The 20,292-nt window shown below is 35.7% G+C and overlaps 1 protein-coding gene across 1 annotated transcript in view; it reads left to right on the forward strand.

The window, feature by feature from the left end:
- LOC127845723 (ryncolin-2-like) overlaps window positions 1-20,292 on the forward strand; it is a 265,737-nt gene that overhangs the window by 204,461 nt on the left and 40,984 nt on the right. The gene's annotated exons all lie outside the window — the stretch shown is intronic.

Raw genomic sequence — 20,292 nt, forward strand, 5'->3', positions numbered from 1 at the left:
TTTGAAATCACGTGGATCGGTAACTATTTTCTTATAAGGACCGCTTTTGCGCAATATAGACAGTACGTGTAAAATATTGACATAGGACGTAACAACCTCCGCGCAGAGATTTTCTGGAACCAGCATAGCTGGGATCAAATCGTAGCCTTAAAAACCAACCACGTTTAACTTACCTGACATTGACTGGACCGACGAATCCCTTAAGCCTACTTGCAAACACAAGGAATTGTATGAAAACATGGTCAACGATAACCTTCAAAATATAGTTGAAATCCCCACTAGAAACTTGAACATTCTTGACCTTTTTCTAACCAATCTGCCATCAGCGATTTTTACCGTAAAAACTTTACCAAGTCTTGCCATTTCCGACCACGAAATAGTTTTTCATGAAATACAAATCAACCAGGGTCGTAAACTCCAACCTAAAAGAAAAATACCACTTTACAAGCGCGCTAATTGGTCACAGCTGAAGCAAGATATTGACCAATTTCGCATGGAGTTCATTGGTACCAATTATACAAACCCCGACACTGCCTGGACGGACTTCAAAGTTAAACTTAACTATTTATGTGAAACCCATATCCCGACAAAACTTTTTCGCTCGCCTCTTCAACTTAAAAAATAATCCGTAGACCAACAAATCAATTTGGAGTGGCCTTATATCAAATTAATCTGAAACAATGATTCGGTCGCTTTGGTCTTCACCAGATTTGTTACAATAAACAGAAAATTATTATGACAAAGTTATAATCAGTAATTGTAAAGTTATCAAATAAGAATATGTAGCATGATATGATTAAAACATTATTTCACATATGAATGTGAAAAATTAAAATAATATCATACTCATTCAAGCTCATGTCAAACAAAAAGTAATAAAATTATAACAAAACAAAGAAAATACGAGAAATTATTTTTAAAAAACTGTTCCGCTTTAATATAATGCATCTGTTACTTAGAGCTGGGTGCGAATGCACGCAGGGTATGGCAATATTTTGATAACGGATGGCACTTTGATAGCGGAGAAAAAACAATTCACACAAGAAAGATAAATTCCTCGTTTTCCAACGTATATCTTTACTATTAGTTTTGGAGACACGCTAGATCACCGGTGGAGTTGATAAATTGTACACCCTTTTGTATTGCGAAGAAATATTTCATTTAAGAATATTATATTTTTCTACAAAAAATAATAGAAAATTACATCGAAAATCAACATAAACTGAACAATCAGTACACGTTTTAACAAAATAAAAATACTAGACATATTGCAATAAAGTGTTTGCTATTCCGGCATGAATAGTATAAATCACTGTGCTTCAAATACTGACATTTTGAAAGTATTCGCTGGGATATAAACGAAGATATGTAGCATGTTTTAATAGGTGATATAGTTGATATTCATGATTGTTCCGTCAAAAGGATTTAATTCAAAAAGTCCGATAAAGTTAGACAGTTTATCTCTAATATCAACGGACAGCTTCACCCCGATCCTATGGTATGTTATGTATGTTGGTGAAAACTACAATAAACAAAACAAAACAAAAAACATTATAAAACATGTCTTCAAAAATATAAGGCAATGTTCGGAATCTACACTGTTTGACTAGAAACGATGACCTTTGGCAATATAACATGCTATCAGAAAAGCTGAACAGATAAAGAACACACTGTACAATCCTCATGTTGAAAGCAGAGTTTGGACAGAGTGAAACTCAAATGAAATTACATAAACAAGTGGAAGTGCAGAATCCGATTCAAAACCTTAAACTTGTTCCAGTACTTTAAGCTTAAGTAATAAATCAGAAAAAATACCCACAACATAGATCCTTTCCTGATTGGTGTTAGGGGTATCTAACGACAAACATACCGTAATTGAAATGGGCAGAATTATATTCTTCCTTTAACTTTAAACTAAAGCTCTAAAGAGTTCCCACAACATTGAGATAGGGACATAACGTAAATTATGAGACCAAACTCTATGCAAATAATATTCACAGCTTCTCCGCGCCAATATGTTTGGTTATTTTGGTGTTTCGTTGGTTGTAGCCGTTACTTCCTTTACTTGGAATGTGGCTACTGTTGTTTCAAATAAACTTTTTGCATAAAGATTATTTTTCTATCAACCCTGAGGCTGAATAAGACAAACATTAATTATGAACTAAACAGTTGAAAAAAGAACATAAAACATAGGCAGCAGACAGGCACACCGTTAAAAAACACTATGACGTCATACGGTGATTCCGCATTCTATTTTTGGGATAACTAGCTGCAGCGTGGGAATCTTTACAGCAGACAAATACGCATTTCTAGCGAATGACAAGGTGCGTCATATGCATATGCAATAAAGAAAATACACCTATGAAATAAAACGAAATATGGAACTTACAGAGTGGTGCAGGACCATAAAAAGAAGCCACAAAATTCATTTCGTTTTGAAGCTGCCCGGGTGTGGAACAGCCTCCTAGAGGACTTACGCACAGTCGACAAATACAAAGACTTTGTCCAGCTGACCCGCACCTGGACAGGTCCAAAATGCAAATGCGCCATGTGTGAGTAATCTGCATCTCACTTTTTTTTCTTGCTCTTGTTGTCCTGCTTATTTTTATTTTTTTCAGTTAACCCCTTGTTTGGTTGTTCTCATTTGTTACTCTGTCCATGTTATATATTGTATGTCAGCTTTTTCTTTCGTGCTGCCTGCCTATATTTTTTCAGTTGAGTAGTAGTGGGTACTAGGGTTCTAGTAAAAGCAAGTACTAAAGAAGCAAATATGTTGTAAATCGGACGTTTTCACCATTTTTGGACAGATTTAGACATTCCCACGTCAGTAAGAACCTAGTGCTCAGCTTACTGCCAATGCCCGCTTTGTTGTTTGTTTGTTTTTGCCCTGTCGTCTTATGTTCCTTATTAAGATTTAAATCAGCCATATCTATGTGCTTAAATGTTTTATTTTCTTGTGTGCTTGAAAATGTTTTAAACATGTATATATGTGCTATGTAGTTGTTAATCTGGCTTTAATATGCCTTTACACATGTATTTATGTCAATGCCTGCTTTGTTGTTTGTTTGTTTTTTGCACTGTTTGTCTTATGTTCCTTATTATACTTTAAATCAGTCATATCTATGTGCTTAAATGTTTTGTTTCTTGTGTGCTTTAAAATGTTTTAAACATGTTTACATGTGCTATGTAGTTGTTATTCATGTGATTTAATATGCTTTTAAACATGTATTATTTGCTATACTTGCTTTAATAGCTTAAATTTATAATAGGTCTGCTATGCTTTGTTTTAAGTGTTTAAATGTGTATAACGTATGTGTTAATATTGAACCATGCATGATAACTTTAATGTAGTTTTATGTATCTTGCACTTTGTCTTATATGTATGTGTTTGTAACATGCAAAATATTATGCTCTTAATGTACATTTGAACTTAATTTGTGTTTTATGTGATTTAACTATGTCTTTGTACTTTAAATGCTTATTTAATTTGTTTAATCTTTCTTTTAGCTTATTTATACTTGTTATGCTATATACATCTGTTTGTCGGGAAATAGTTCGTGAGCTAATGTTTATTGTTGTTCATATCCGACGTAAAATAAAGATTTTTGTCGCCCATTCTCAATAACATGATACCATTCATGTACTCGAAGTCGGCGAGCTTTACTATAAATCGTGCAACGAATATGTAATATCTAGGCACTTTACAGTTTACATCACCCTAAATAGAAACTAAGTGTAACTAGTTTTTTAAGGTGCATAACAAAACATTATCAATATTTAAACATAAATTTGTCATGTTGACAGGTTCGTTACTTTTGTTAGTCAACAGTTTCATGTTTAAGCACACGCACTACTTTTATTAAACAATGCACACCTATAAAAATGGTATGATTTTAATTCGCAATTGAAAATGTTCATAGCCTAAAAAATACAAAAGGAGAAAATGTTTGTTTGTGCTACAAGCATATGAAATACGGTTTTCTGTAAATCAGAAGAAAGGTTCATTACATTACATTAGTAAGGAACAGTTCATTTCTTTAATAAATTAATACATATTTAAACTGTGAAATACAAACGTACTGACCATGTTCCCTGTAAAATTAAAACAAGAACCTTGAAAAAATGCAAAGAAACGCAATTACTATATGTTTGTTCCCTCGAATTACGAATCTTGACTTTTAATTGTAAGGTTCGTTACTCTTAATCTGAACTTAAGTCTTACATTTACATGCTTATAAACCTAAATGTAATTTAGATTAAGTAATAAACCATTGAAAATCTGTTAAACAAAATCGTATTGTGAAATGCGCGCTCTCTTAATTCTATATTGTACTCGTTTGAAAGGTTTGTTATGTCTGGTTCGTTACCGGGTTTATCAAAATACATGCAAATAGGCCATATTTGGAAGAAGGGTGAGACTTTGTTTTGCATTACGTATTACGTCATCAATGAGAACTATATATTTGTTATTCCAATTTTCGGAACTGGACATACCGATCGTTAAACTGATACTAGATTTGCACACTCTAAAATAAAGAAAAGACAAGTAAATTCCCCTACAAGCTGGACATTATTTACGTTATTGATAATGCACTTAAAGGTTTTTAGATGGGTATGTATATTCTTTTCCTACTAGTCATGCTTTACTGGTATATACACGTAACAGGATGAGTTCTTTTATAAAGTGCGATGAGTTATCATTTTCTGTTTGAAACAAGCCTATAAACGAGTAATTGTATAATAGAAACACATAAGATTTTGTAATTATATTTATTGATGGTTTTTAATTCATGTTGAATATTGTTATGTTTGTTTTTCATAAAACAAGTGTCCTGTGTACTGCAAGTGACATGAAGTTTCGTATTATTATCTACCATGCTGTACTTTGTATGACCGTCTTTTCCATATACTCATTATAAGTATTAAGGATATGTGGATAATAAAGCACAAACATATAGTACTACATGTAAATTGGGGAACACACCCTCATATATTGGCAAAAAAACTCATTCGTTTTCTTATTTCCTTCAAATGTGTAAGCTCCCTTTAACAGGCCTAGTTTTTCCCCGCGGATCATATTAAAAGCTTCATGTTTACAGCACGCAGCGGTTACATGTTATGAAACTGCAACTAAATCGTATGTTAAAACCCACTTAAAAATGCAATAATAAATGTCAAGGCCTCAGTGGCATAATGGAAAAGTATAACGTACTTGAGCACGGCCTACGTGCATGATAGCGCTGAAACATGACAGTGCGCCCTTAGTTTCCAAACAAACATTTGAATACGCAATATATCCTGCAACCTTAAACATCGCCCGGGAATCGCGGTCTAATAAAATCAATATCCCAGCCAAGCCTGCTCTACATTAATATATTTTGCATACCAGCAGGCTGAATATAGTGTCCTAATTATCCATGACTGCAGGATGATAATTATCGAATGTGTAGAGTTTGCAACGACTAACCAATCGAGTATTAACAGTTAAGAACAAACGGTTGCATGTCATGGTGGTCTGAGGTGTCATTATAAAATAATATTTAATACGTATTTCTTCCGACCATATTATTTTCCTGCTATTGTACATGTTTTGCAAAACGCATTGTATTATACATCAAGCCATTTCGGAAAACTATTTGTATGATCAAGAATTCAACATTCATGAACAACAGGCTTTACATTGTAGTTAAGATCTTGTATCCTGTTACTTGTAAGCGCCTATGAGTCATAGTGTGGTGTTTTTCAGTAGCTATGTGAATCACATAATATACATGTTAACTTGTATAAACAGCCATTGTATTCAAGAAGGTCATGGTTGTATTGATTGCTGAATATTTTCTAGGAGAGGCTTCTTTAGTTACAGGCGCGATTATGTCAATTGATTATTTAAGTCTATGATAGTGTCCATATGATCATTTACGTCGTCATTTTAAAGCTTTCAGGTAATGCGATAATTTTAAGTGTGGCAGTTAGAGCAGGTATAAATGCCAAATTTGTCAATGCATATTTTGCTCAAAATCTGAAACTGAAAACTTCACGTACCATTGCCTTCGATACGTTTATGTAAGGCAAACGTAAAATGGTGTTACGACTCTTCAACCTTTTGGTAATTCATGACACGTAAGAAATTTTGTAAAGATAACGTATTGACTGTGTTCTTATTTTCTTTACGTAATGTTCAACACATGAATTTGCGGGGTACAGAATTCGCGCTATTTCGATTGCCGATGTGCTCTTGCGGTCTTTATCTAACCCAGTCCATGTGAAAAAAGCTACTTATTTTGAACCAGAACACTCGCTTAAATTAAAGCCTATGTTACTTGTTCATTGTACATGTATACACGTCAGTTCTAATGTTTAGCGGTTCACTTTTCCAACTATGTTCAATTGAGGTCGTGATATTGAACATAATCAGCATCAGCAGCAGCATCAGCATAAGCAGAAACATCATCATCAGCAGCAGCATCAGCATCATCATCATCAGCAGCATTCACATCGTCGTCGTCGTCATCATCATCATTTTCATTTGATACTTCACGTCTCTGAGATATATGTGGTTCCATTACCTGAAATACAATAATGTTCTGTGAACAGCAGTATTTGGCATACGTACGTGTTTTTTTAGTTGTTCGTTTGCGAACAACTAAGGTTAAGAGAAAGTGTTGCAAGTCGGTCTGCTCATAACTACGCTAAGAACGATAACCACGGCATCCGCCTATGCACACTGATTAGCCTGTTTATACTTCACCACTGGTACACTGCAGACAGTGAGTGTGAGTATGTAATGTTTAACAGCTTGTGCGACGACATTGGCCAGTTTGTCATTGAAATATGTACACATTGGCTGCGTTCAGGGAAAACGAGGCTTAATGCATGTCAAATAAAAGTGAACAACTTCATTTATATTTGACCGTACGATTATTAAACCTTTAACATAACATATTTTTCTAAATCTTAAACTTGTAAAAATTCCAAAGTATGTATGTATATAATGTTCAAAAACCCGTTATAATATAAAAATGAAGCTTGAACTCTGGTATATATTGTTGGGACGCATTGGCCATGGCATGTATTACTATTATGTATTTGTATATTGTTGAAGATCGTGTATCTTTAATATGATGAACGGGAGTGCTTGTGCGCATGATATTTCGTTTATGTTAATACACCCAATATTTATAAGAACTTGAGGTTAACATGCCGTTTCCAAGACGAAAGGCTGGAGCAAGAATGCGAGTAACAAAGGCTCTTGAAAAGAAGAGAATGGATTTTAAAAAGTTGCGAGCAAAACACTTTGAACTAAAAAGAAATACAATACCGAAATGAGAGCAATTCAGAGAATGAAAATACGAATGCAGCGTTCAGCGCTATCTATCGATACCTAGACCACCATTATGTCACCAAAAACTTAAACAAAGTATCATCTTAAAGATATGAATTCTGCTTGTAAGATACCGCAATAAGTTAAACGTAAGCTACTCCTTGGAAAAACAGTATTAAGCGAAATTAGAGCACGCAGAAAAAATCAGTCCAAGTCGTCAAGTAGATCGCTGTCGATTCGACTTCTGAAAAAATACCGACTCGTAAGAAAATTCAGTCAGAACACAGGCATGAGCCGCCAACGTATAGCATTTACCTCAGCATGTAAGGTAAGAAGGCGACGAAAAATTGAAAAGTACCGAACATCGGTGATAGAATTCATGTCCGGAGATGACAACTCTAGACAGAACCCGGGAAAGAAAGACAGACTCAAGTGCAAAGGTGAAACCCATCAGACAAGAACTCTCGACGACTACCTGAAAAAAACTAAATAGAAAATATATCGGTGAAAATGCAGATGTAAAACTATCTTTGGCTTCGTTTGTCGAATCAGACCAATCTACATTAGACTTACGTCATTTACAAAGTAGTAGTTGTCTTTGTACAAAACACCAACATTTTGCTTTATGTTTAAAAGCATTGAAGTCTTCTTGATTAGATATTCCATTCAATCCTGAAACATTTATCAAAGAGTAAAGTCATATGGGAACCGTGAGAATGAACATACCAGGCAAATTGAAATATGGTCAGTGGAGACGCGTTACGGTGAATGATAAAGGCAGAACAAGGATGATGACAAAAATCGTTGTGATTGAACTGTCAAAAGAAACTTTTGTCCCAACATTTGAAAAAACAAGTTGAAGAGTTTGTTACTCATGTAGAAAGAGTGCGTAAACAGTATAATGAAATAAGAACACTACAAGAAAATCTGAGAGCCAATTATGTACTTCTTCAAATGGACTTTGCAGAAAATTATACCTGTAGAAGTGTTGACGAGGTTCAGTCTGCATATTGGTCTCAGTCTACAGTAACGCTGCATAATATTGTTTATTATTACAAAGAACATAAATGCAAAACAACTTAAGAACTTAACACTCTCGCGCGTGGCATTTGTTGCTCTCTGTTATCGAAGTGCCATCTTTCATCAAAATATCACCATACTCAGCATGAATGGGCAATATACTTTACTGTATGCTTGATATAAACGTAGTCTGTACGGCACTAGATATGTAAATGTTTAGCCGATATCAATGCGTTTTGTTTGCTAGCAGGTCGTTAAATTACGGTAATTAGTCAATTAGAAAAAAATCTAGCAGCTTTAAGTGCTACAGTATTTAGGAACAGGGCTTTAATGTTGAACGCATTGTATGCACACGGCAAATAAGCTCAGCCTAAGAACACTAAAGTATTCTCAAAATAGTAAAGACAAGGCAAAACAAGAAAATAAAATATAAGAAAAGAAAATACAAGACAAGAAAATACAATACAAGACAATACATGACGAGACGAGATTAGACCAGACAGTTTATTTAGATTTTTACATAGGGCATCATCTAAGCACACCAATATTTATCATACATTTAGTCACGTTAAATCCATTTCAGATTTTATATGACTAATACAATTCTTACAAACACGGTTTTACATAAACACATAAATCAGAGATATAGTTTTGTGAAAAAAAAACAGAAATCAACGATCATGCTATGCAAATTAATTAACATCGTTGCATAAACTTTTTTCCACGATATTCTCTTACAGTTCCAGTCACTATCATGGACCAGCAATTGTACAGGAACATTCTGTTCGTCGATGATGTAATTCACAGCGTCTGGTCGACCCTGCAGCGTGGTGACGTAGAAGCTTGCTCAGATACCCTGAATTTTCGGCCGTTATTCGTTCAGAAGAGACGAGTTGCTCGTCTTGCAAATATGCGAAATACGACACGCTGAAGTTGAATATTTGAAGCCATGAAACGATTAAACAAACACATACTGATAATGCGTATTAAAGGAGCGTGCCGGCGGTATTCCCGCTAAGATGTATGTACCAAAACTATGGACATCCCGTCTTCGTAAGCAGATATATATCTCTAAACAATGTTATATTGATAAAATCGTCAAAGGGATCTTTTCACGGTTTGGTAAATTCACAAAATTGAAAAAAGTTGTTTCAGATTCGCCAATTTTCGTTTTAGTTATGATATTTGTGAGGAAATAGTATTACTGAACATTTACCATGGTCTAATATAGCCAATATATGCATCTTTAACGATTTAAAAACCTAAAAAATATAAAGCGTTGCAACGCGAAACGATTGAATAATTTGGAGAGTTCTGTTGTTGTCGTTAGATTTTGTGAAACTACACAGATTGCTCATAAAATGCATAAAACACATTAACCAATTATGCTTGGCAGAATAGCCGAGCGGGCTAATGCGTTTTTATTCCAGGTCACTCCGGGGTCACTGGTTCGAGTCCAGCTGCGGCTACTTTTTTCCTATTTTAAATTTTATTCTTGATTTTTTACTGGAGCTTTTAAGATCCAATGTTTAGATTTATCAATATAAAGCATTAAATGACTTATTTCAAAACATGCCAAAAACTGTGAAAAGGCCCCTTTAAGACCAACAAACTACTTTCGATAAACGCCTCCATTGAGCTTCGAACTCACGCCCACAAAATGCGCTTAAATTAAGGAAATATGTGTGTGAATGTGTATTTCCAAGTTTGTGAGGTCCTTACGTGCCTGAGGCTGCATTATTTGGGGATCAGGAGTGAGTTCCAGCACTGCTACCTAATTTGCTTACTAGACTCACGAAAGTTGGGACGAATTTGGAATTACCGCTGCAATTTCCGGCTATTTAGTTTTTACTGAAAGATTTCCAATTTTTGTGCGGTCTTGTTTTGTGGAAGGGAAGCCGGAGTGGGGAGAAACTCCACGTGCCCGGTATGGCGACCATCAAACAAACTCACATGCTTCCGGGAAAACGAGGATTGAACTGGGGTCGCGGAGGTGAGAAGCGCTTGTACTAACCACCGGCGGTCTCAATATAATCTTTACTGTACCGAATTCATGTTATCGATAGTTCTTATGCGTACATTTAATTCATAACGACTTTACTTCTTCTGATGATTTTCCGTCGCTAGGTAAGTTTCCCATTGGAAATGATTTGATAGTTGTAAAACATAAATATGTCGTCGAGCTTTTATGAAAACGAGGCATGCATGTCAAGCAACATTTAATACTTCATACTTTTGAAAATGTAATTCTGTGTTATGGCTATGTACATTCAAGGTTACATCTGCAGTGGCTATCCGCAATTAAGAATTTTTTTTTATGTTAATGCATATTTAAGCTGCACGAAATGTTCAAAATAATAAATTCTATTCTATTATATCCTAGTCTAGTTAAGTGCATGTAGTCTAGTCTAGTGAAGTCTTGTCTAGTTTAGTCTAGTGTAGTCTAGCCTAGTGTAGTCTAGTCGAGTGTAGCCTAGTCTAGTTTAGTCTAGTGTAGTTTTGTCTAGTCTAGTCTAGTCTGTTCTATTGATTTAATAATTATACACCATGAATTCCAATTAAGCGTTTAAAATTCCAATTAAGCGTTAAGACGTTTATGAAGATCGTTACGGTCAGTTATTGTACCTTCCCAGCCTATTGGGTTTACAGTATCACAGTGGCCGAAGTCCTGAAGAGAAAAAGCAATATGCTTCAGTTCTTGACCTCGAATACTTTAAAATCACATAACTATTCTGGTACAAATTTTTTTAGAGCTATCTTCTTTATATAGAGATATAGTTTCAATATCTATGTATTTTTTTAATAATAATGACGACGAATAAATCCAAACATATATATATATGAATCGCGCCATGAGAAAACCAGCCTTATTGACAAATTTTTCGATTTTAACTTTTTTGCATTTTCGGTATGTACGTTCTTTTCCGGTTCGAAATATGGATAAAACGTCATACTTTTCTTCCTACAGCCTATAATCATTTCCATTTTCGTGCACCTATGTAACGCTGATACGAGTGTCATTACGACGTAATTTTGACGTGATGTCGTACGGAGTTTTTTCAAATTCTCTACGGATATCTTTTATATTTTTAATGTCCGTAATCATTGATTGATAATTTCAATGTTTTTGTTTTTGATACCGATGACGTTAATGTGTTACTGTTTGGTTATGTCATATATTGTGTTTATATTAATTTACGAATTTCTTCGTACAATTAATTTTTATGAACTTTTTTTCGATTTAAATAATCGCCTACTCATGCTATCGTTTTGCGATACAAACAAACGTGCAGAATACATCATCTATTTACCATTACTTGTTAAATGAAACACTATAGCAACAATACAAATGTCACATGCTGTCTTACACGGAAAACCTTCGCGACCCCGAGCTGACAATATAGAACGCACGTTGTCACGCCGTGCTGCAGATAATCAAGCGGCAAGTATCGGCACTAGGCGGTCGGTGTTCGTGAAGCGAAAACATTCGTTCTTCAGCAAACAAAAGGAGGTTTCTTCACCGTCGCTATATGTCTTCACCATGACAACGCCGGGGGTTGCAGACATTGGGAAGTACAAATATTTCCTGTAGCGGAAGTACACATTCTATTTGTGGTAGTTTGTCCAAATGAAATAAGTGTAAATAAATATTTGCGTACAATTTACTTTTTTATTTTATTTAATCGCTGCTACATACCGGATGCCCGGTAGCGCATTGAAGTGTTCGTCTATGAACGACTTCCATTTACGCCAGCTCCACGCAGTCTGAGTAAACATTTCTTTCATGTAAAAATATGAACATGAATTAATTATCAATACCAATTACCGCTTTGGTTTTCATTTTCACTGGCATTTTAACTAAACATGCAAAATATGGGGATATTAAATACATTTTTACTTAAATTTATAGGCTAACAATCAATTTAGTTGTAATTAATTTAACAACCTTGCGCGCGTCAGTGATGTGGGTTCTTAATTGCGCTCAGTGCGTGTAACTTCTTTTCTTCTGTTACAGCGCCGACAATGTACTTGCTAAGTCGCTCGCACGTGCCACAAACGTCCTCTCTAGGTTTGGAAATTCGAATGTGCGGAAAATGCTTTTGAAAGAAGTGATTTTAAGGCGCCGTATACTTCGCTCTTCGCAAGCAGCAATATATTAAGAGGCGTTAATAATGAACTAAACAGTCATATAATTTAGATACAACATCACATATTAGACCGTGAATCATGGTTTAAAAAATAAAAAGGTAATTGTTTGAAAATATTCTACGATCAACCACAGTGTCTTTCATTCAATGATTCAGTGCAAAAACAATACGTGACGTGGTTTAATTATCAATAGGAGGCTTTAATAAATAACTTCAAACAGTTAATTCAGTGACGATTTTGCAAAATAAACATAACCTAAAATGAATGTATATAGTATTAAGGTTCTTACCTCAAGTTCGGCATCCATTTCACAAGTTCTTAAAGGGACCGTCAACCAGATTGACGAAAAAAGAAGTTCTAAAATACCGTATTTTTTACAATTATTAGTTTATATTGATTAAAATATCACGACTGGTATATGACATTACTTTAAAAAAGTTGTTAATTTTTCATAATTTCAGTATATTCGGTACGGAATACCGTTAGTGCCATCGTGGTTACACATTAAAATCCAGAGGGCGACAATGCGATAGTACGATGACGACAGTGCGAAAATACGATGACGACAGTGCGACAATACGATTGCGACAATGCGATAGTACGATGGCGACAATGCGACAACGCGATAGTAGGATGACGACAATGCAATAGTGCGACAATGCGATGGCGGCAGTGCGATGGTACGATGGCGACAATGCGATAATCATATCGTACTTTCGCCATCGTATCATCGCATTGTCGCCTTCGTATTATCGCATATTCACCATCGTTCTATCGCACTGTCGCCATCGTATTGTCGCACTGTCGTCATCGTATTATCGCATTGTCGCCATCGTACTATCGCTGAATGGGTCAAGTTCCCCCCGGGTACTTCTTCCCCGTACCCTGGGTACTTTGAAGTATACTTCACCGTACACCGATTTTCAAATGATACTTTTGGGTACCCCGGTATACTTACAGGTACCCCATCTTTCCTACTAAAAAAATTCGTACCCAAATTTTTTTTCGTACCCAAATATGTCGTACCCAAATTTTTTTTCGTACCCAAATTTGTGTTCGTACCCCAATTTTTTTTTTGCATACTTTCTTCGTTCCCAAAATTTAGTATCCAATTTGTACATCGTACCCACATTTTATTTCGTTCCCAAATTTTTTTGCGGCATAATTTGTTCATACCCAAAATTGTCGTACCCACATTTTATTCGTTCCCAAAATGTTCATACCTACATTGTTTTCATACCCATACCGTAAATATAAAATTTTCATTCACTGAATATCTCAAAAAACGTTTAACATGTGGGTTAATTTGTAAAGACGTCTAGTTTGCTATATTTTATTAAATGTTTAGATCAAACCAATTTTGCTAAATAGATAATTATAATAAAATATATTACCAATTTTGCTAAATAGATAATTATAATAAAATATATTACTTACTTCTATTTCATTATCCATATCACGTCATTTCATGTTAGCGGTTTTTGACAGTTTTGTATTTGTGAACTATGTTAAAGATAGTTCACATATACAAAACTGTCAAAAACTGCTACACAGATTCACATGTTTCAGTGATGACGAAATCGCGCAAATTAAAAATAAAATGTTGACGTCACCTGACAGAGAATTTACCAACGTCATAACTGATGTCACGAATACAGGTTTTGTCGCGACACGGCTCATATATATATATATATATATATATATATATATATATATATATATATATATATATATATATATATATATATATATAGTTTTGGATAAATATCAAGTTTATCATGATGATGCGAGGCTTAGAACCATGGTAGCGCGAGGCTTGCCGATTCTTACTCATGGTTCGATCCGAGTTTGATAAACTTGCTCTTTATCCAAAACTCACATAATATTATATTTATCCTATTATTTCCTCCCATTTTTTCGTTACTTTACATAAAATACCGCATTTTTTGACAATTTTGTTCTTCCGTAGTTGACAGACCCGAGTGTGTCATTCCGCGTAGATTTTACAACAAAGCAGTCCATGAGATAACAAACATTTTATTTAGAAAACAACCTTTTTAACATATGTCACTTATGCTATTTTCAACAACGATCAATTATTCCAAGGTTCTAAGCCTCGCATCATCATGATAAACTTGATATTTATCCAAAACTCACATAATATTATATATATATATATGTTCAAAACCTGTATCAACTGACAGATTTAGCACTCGTATACATGTATTAACTTTAGAGGAATTTGGCATTGTTTGGGGGAAAATATATCACCCAATACCTTGGTCAAAATAAACACTGATAAATGATGTATGTAATTGTTGTGGCATGATCAGAGATCGGATGTGCATCTTAATGCTTTTTCTGTTTTTTTTTGTTTGGAGGGGGGGGGGGGGGGGGTAGTCTGTTATTTTCGATTACCAGTAGCGGGTTTCGGACATGTACAGTTTTTGGCTTTATCTGTGCGACAGAAGTCACGAATATATTCAAATTAATAGCACCGACGGTCCAGATCAAGCCTTTTCACAAACATTTCTTTTGGCAAGTCGTCACAGCTCACATTAAGATTCATTTTCGAGACCTTCCTGATAGTGATTCTGACTACTGGTGAGTCACTAAATTCCTTGCACTCCACCGGGATGATCCGCTGACACACGGGATTGAGGAAATTGGTCACATTCTTTATAGGGTGAAACAATGTCGATAAGTAATCCTTCCAGCCGTAGAAACCAACAGGATTGGAAGTGTCCCCCACAAGAAGGGGGATGTTGTGGCCCGTCCTTGATGATAACCCCACAGACGCTTCAACATCGGACAACGTTTCTACATTGAATCAAGATTACCATTTAATAAAAAAACAAATTCAAAATATAGTTTTCCCATTATCAAATTATTATTTTGTTGTTTTCCCCACGCTTTTTAAGCGTGGGGATATTGTGGTTATCTCCGCCGTCTGTCCATCCGTCTGTGCGTCCGTCCTGGCCAGTATCTCCTCATACACTATAAATATTAGAACCGTGAAACTTACACACATGGTAGCTATGAGCATATGTGCGACCTGCACTATTTGGAATTTTGATGTGACCCCTTGGTCAAAAGTTATGGGGGTTGAGGTGGGGCTGGGTCAGAGATTTTCACTCATTTTATGCCCCCGGTATGGTGCATTGATCATAACTTTTGCAATATTCAAGATAGCAACTTGATATTCGGCATGCATTTGTATCTCATAGAGCTTCACATTTTGAATGGTTAAAGGTCAAGGTCATCCTTCAAGGTCAAAGGTAAAAAAAAATCCAAGGGAAGTAATAAGCTTTAAAGGTAGGTAAGTCATGAACCTGCCAAATGATATTTTTTTTTAAATAAATCAAAGCAGCGCAGGAGAAGGCATTAAGTTTCTTACAGACAAATCTCTTGTTTTATGTTATTTTACATTAACTTATGTCCTACCAACATAAAGCTTAGTGTGATGCTTCTGTGTAAACCTAAAATGTTAAAAAAATCAGTTTAAAAAGGTCAGGCTACAATTTAGAATATGTATGTTTGTAGTAATTGACTGACTTAAAAAATGATTTGACCCATTTTGATATCTAATTTAAGAGATGTTTCCTTTTGGGATTGATATCAGAGTATAAAAGTAAATTTTCACTACATATCAATACGCTTCACAATTTTGCAATTGCGTTACTGCAAACAAATATTTTTAATAACATGTTTAGCTTAATTAATTCCTCAATACTGAAAAAAGAAACACAATAACTAAGGGCTTGTTATAACCTACAAGAACTCTCCACAAAAGGTCTCAGATGACCATGTTGTCTTTAATTTGGCCGCAGCAGTTGTCACACTGAAAGTGAGCATGCAGTTCGCCAAGATTGTATGTGTTGAGGTAGTGGTGAACCTGGCTGACCACAGCATTTTCACCTTTATCATGTGACTGACCTTCGTCTGCGAGGTAAAACATCTGCTTTGCTGTGAAACAGAAGACTTATAAATAAACCGTAAATAAACCTTACTAGAGATACCCAAATAGTTCCTTTTTTCCCAATTAATTAATAATGGCTTGAAACATTGAGATAATGCATGGTTACTGTCTTATGATAAAAGATTGATATAAGACGAGAATGATATCCCCCACACACGCACACAATGAGTAAATAATGGGTAGTTGATTACATTTAGACTGATTCAGTTTGTGGATAGCAATGATAACTAATTCAAATACCAGATCCTTCACAGCTGATTCCAAAACACCTCACACTTCCTCGGGGTCTTGAAAAATAACTTCCCAACCTGTAGAATATCAAATTATTGGTTATTTATCTACATAACACTTTTATATAATAATTAAATTTGCGCTTAAACAATACTAAAAATCTTTATAAACAATAACATAATATTCAATTATATGTACAGCTTAAATATTTTTCTTAGTTCAAATCATGTTCTTATTTGTTTCATTGAACAAAAATATTAATAGACAATAACACGCTTACATACCTGATGAGAGTAGTGGGGGTAGTGCACCAGCTGTGCATAGTCCCATGACACATCATCCTCTCCAGCGAACAACGTTTTCGAAAGTATGGTATTAAATTGAAGCTGAAGAAGTGCTTGTTTTTCCAGCATAAGGTGGAGTTCCTGGGGAGGATAGTGAGTGATGATAGAATACTTATGGCCGAGGCGGACATACAGGTGATAAAAGATTGGCCAACACCTAGAAACACTAAAGATGTCCAGAGATTTCTAAGCCTGGTGAATTAACACCGAACATATGTTCCAAACATTGATGAAATCAGTGCGGACTTGTATAAAGTAGTTGGAAAGCACAAGTTTAGGTTGGATGAGGAACAGCAACAGGCGTTTGACAAGCTGAGAACTGCTTTGTCACAAGCCCCAGTGTTGGCTTTACCAAATACAGTGGATGAATTTATACTGGACACAGATGCGTCTGGTGTTGTAGTTTCAGGAATACTTTTCCAGAAGCAAGGTGGAGAGGAGAAAGTTGTAGCCTTTGGTAGTATTTCACGAATACTTATCCAGAAACAAGGTGGAGAGGAGAAAGTTGTAGCCTATGGTAGCTATGTATTGACACCTGAGCAGAAACACTACTGTGTGACTCGGAGGGAATGAGTAGCAGTATTACGCTTCATCATTCAATACGGACACTACCTGTTAGGGTAGCAGTTCGTACTTCGAACGGACCATTCCAGTTTAACGTGGCTGATAAACTTTAAAGATCCCCAAGGATAGTAAGCTCGTTGGATGGAGGAGCTATCACAATAAAATATCATCCTTAAGCATCGGCCAGGGAGGAAACATATTAATGCAGATACCTTATCGCGGCCGCCTATGCCGGATAAGGTATGCAGCCATTACGTGATGGGAGCAACACTTAAAGATTTGCCATGCTTCAAAGCCAATTGCCATGATTGTAAGAAGGCTCACAAAAAACTTGGCAAGATTCACGGAGGAGGTGGATAAAGCAGTACTGTTGGGAGTGGGTGTGCAAAGGTAGATGATCGCGAGAGGAGGTAGCACCCAAATTAATTGGGATATGGAGGACAGCACCAGATTAGATAGAAATAGGTGTTCGTCTGAGGACGTATCCCTGGTGGTCTTAAAGGGTGTTCCGGAAGGATCCAAGTGTGGATCGGAGACAGCCAATATGAGTTCAACTTCTGATCAAGAAGACGCCAAAAACTTGATTAGAGACTCACCAGTGCAGACATATGATGGTGGTGGTATTTCATGGTCTGGAGAAAGTCGACCCGTAATTTCGAATATTGGAATCGTTGCGCGTGACTCCGGGTGGTACAAAATTAACAAAATGAATCCATCAGGCGATCCAGAATTGCATGAGGTGGCTAAAGATGTACTGTTGGAGGAGGAGGAGACAATTAAAGCACATATTGAACTAGTAATGGTAGGGGGGGGGGGTTGAGATCTTAGGCGTTGATGCGGATGATACAGGTGGACCAAATATTTAGGATTTTTCAATTTAAGATCTGGTTGTAGCCCAAGACGAAGATCGTAATCTGGAGATTCTTCTGCAATGAAAGAGGAGGAGGAGGAGGATGTTGATGAGGAGGAGGTACTGCCAATTGAAGAGGAGGTGGAGGAGGTTGAACATAATATGAGATGAGGAGGTTGAAGGTACCACACATGTTTTTCATGTCTAGATCCATGGGGCGTTGAAGTGGAAATGGTGGACATGATACTGCTCGCACATATTTCGTGACATTGGGCGCCGGTTAGTATCATTCAAGGAAGGGTGGCATGTACTTCTTGTTGTTGAGATTATCCCGGAGGAGGTCAACCAGATTGTGTATATATATTTGTTTATTTATTTTAAATAATTATTTTTACTAATTTTTGCTTGAAAGTTTGTTACTGCCTTACAAAATAAAGTAAGGGATGTGTAGCATTCGTTACTTTGGCAGCGGGAACAAGGCTCTATGAGGTGGGAACCAGACTGGATGAGTTTCTTGTGGGCAATTAATTCTACCTGCGGCCCCGGTGCGTCTCGCGGGAATTGAAGAGAGTTGAATCTGCGTTAGTAAGGATAGCAGGACGCCATATTTTCTTCAGAGTTTTTCCAGCCCTTTCCAGCTTTAATAACAGTACGTAAGTACCCTACACGGTGGTAAAAGGTGGCAAAATTAAGTAACCATTTGACCATATTGCAAACCACCAATTTGCCAGTGTTAAAAGGACATGCTTTCCACGTTTTATTGTGGAAATTTTCAAAACATGACAAATAATTAGCCGAAAACTTGTATATAAAGACGAAACATTTTCGTACCAGATTTTACTCTCGCGATTTCCCAGCATTAACGTCAGCGTACACAATACTGATTTTCGCTGACGACGTCACAATTATTGTTCGATGACCTTTGTGAAGAATTCATACTTAATTAACTAAACTGCAAACTTCTTTTAAATTCAACACGGTCTTTTCATCCTTTTCGGACTTTATTGGCTAGCATCCGAAATAGCTGCTTATTCATCATAACAATTATGATCAATTTTTGTACAAAGCACGAAGTGAATCCATGGAAATTGTTCTTGTGTTAAAAGTATCAACAATTAATAAGTATTCTTATCAATACGTTTGACTTATTTGTTAAAAGATTAAAAGAAAGTTACGAAATACTATTCTATATTCCAACGTATTCTTAGGAACGTATTACTGTAGTTACAAGCTGGGGATTTTTGTTTGAAAATGTGTATATAAACACCAACTCGAAATATAAAAGGAAAAACATTTGTGATAAGCTTGTAGTTGAACCTTTGTGATAAGACATAAGCACGTGTTGATTATACAAAAAATAAACATAACAGAGTGTGGTGCGTATATATTTACAACATTTCACAATAACATGCGGAAAACAACAGATATATACGTCTGTATTGACGTCTGTCAATATATACGAGGAGGAATATAACATAAAATCTTTCAAGTATATATAAAATAAACATCTGTGAAACAATTTCCTTTTATAAAGTACTGTCGTAAGATTATATGACATGCACCATGTATTTTGCTTATTGGCTATTGCTATTTGTTAAATGTTGGTATCTGTCAAATAGATGTTGATTTCCCATAACTCATAAATTACTTAAGTACTATTTAAGTGTGCTTAATGTCACGTAATTTAGCTAAATGCGCATTTATACATGATATGATTCTGTAAAAAAAACATCAGTGGTGATGAGCAGAAATCACCAAAACATGTGTGAATCAACATGTGTGCATTATACAAAATATGGCAGATTAATAGGCGGATTGCAAAAATCAAACGTTG

Source organism: Dreissena polymorpha, chromosome 9 (genome assembly GCF_020536995.1).
Source record: "Dreissena polymorpha isolate Duluth1 chromosome 9, UMN_Dpol_1.0, whole genome shotgun sequence".
In the NCBI taxonomy this organism is placed as follows: Eukaryota; Metazoa; Mollusca; class Bivalvia; order Myida; family Dreissenidae; genus Dreissena; species Dreissena polymorpha.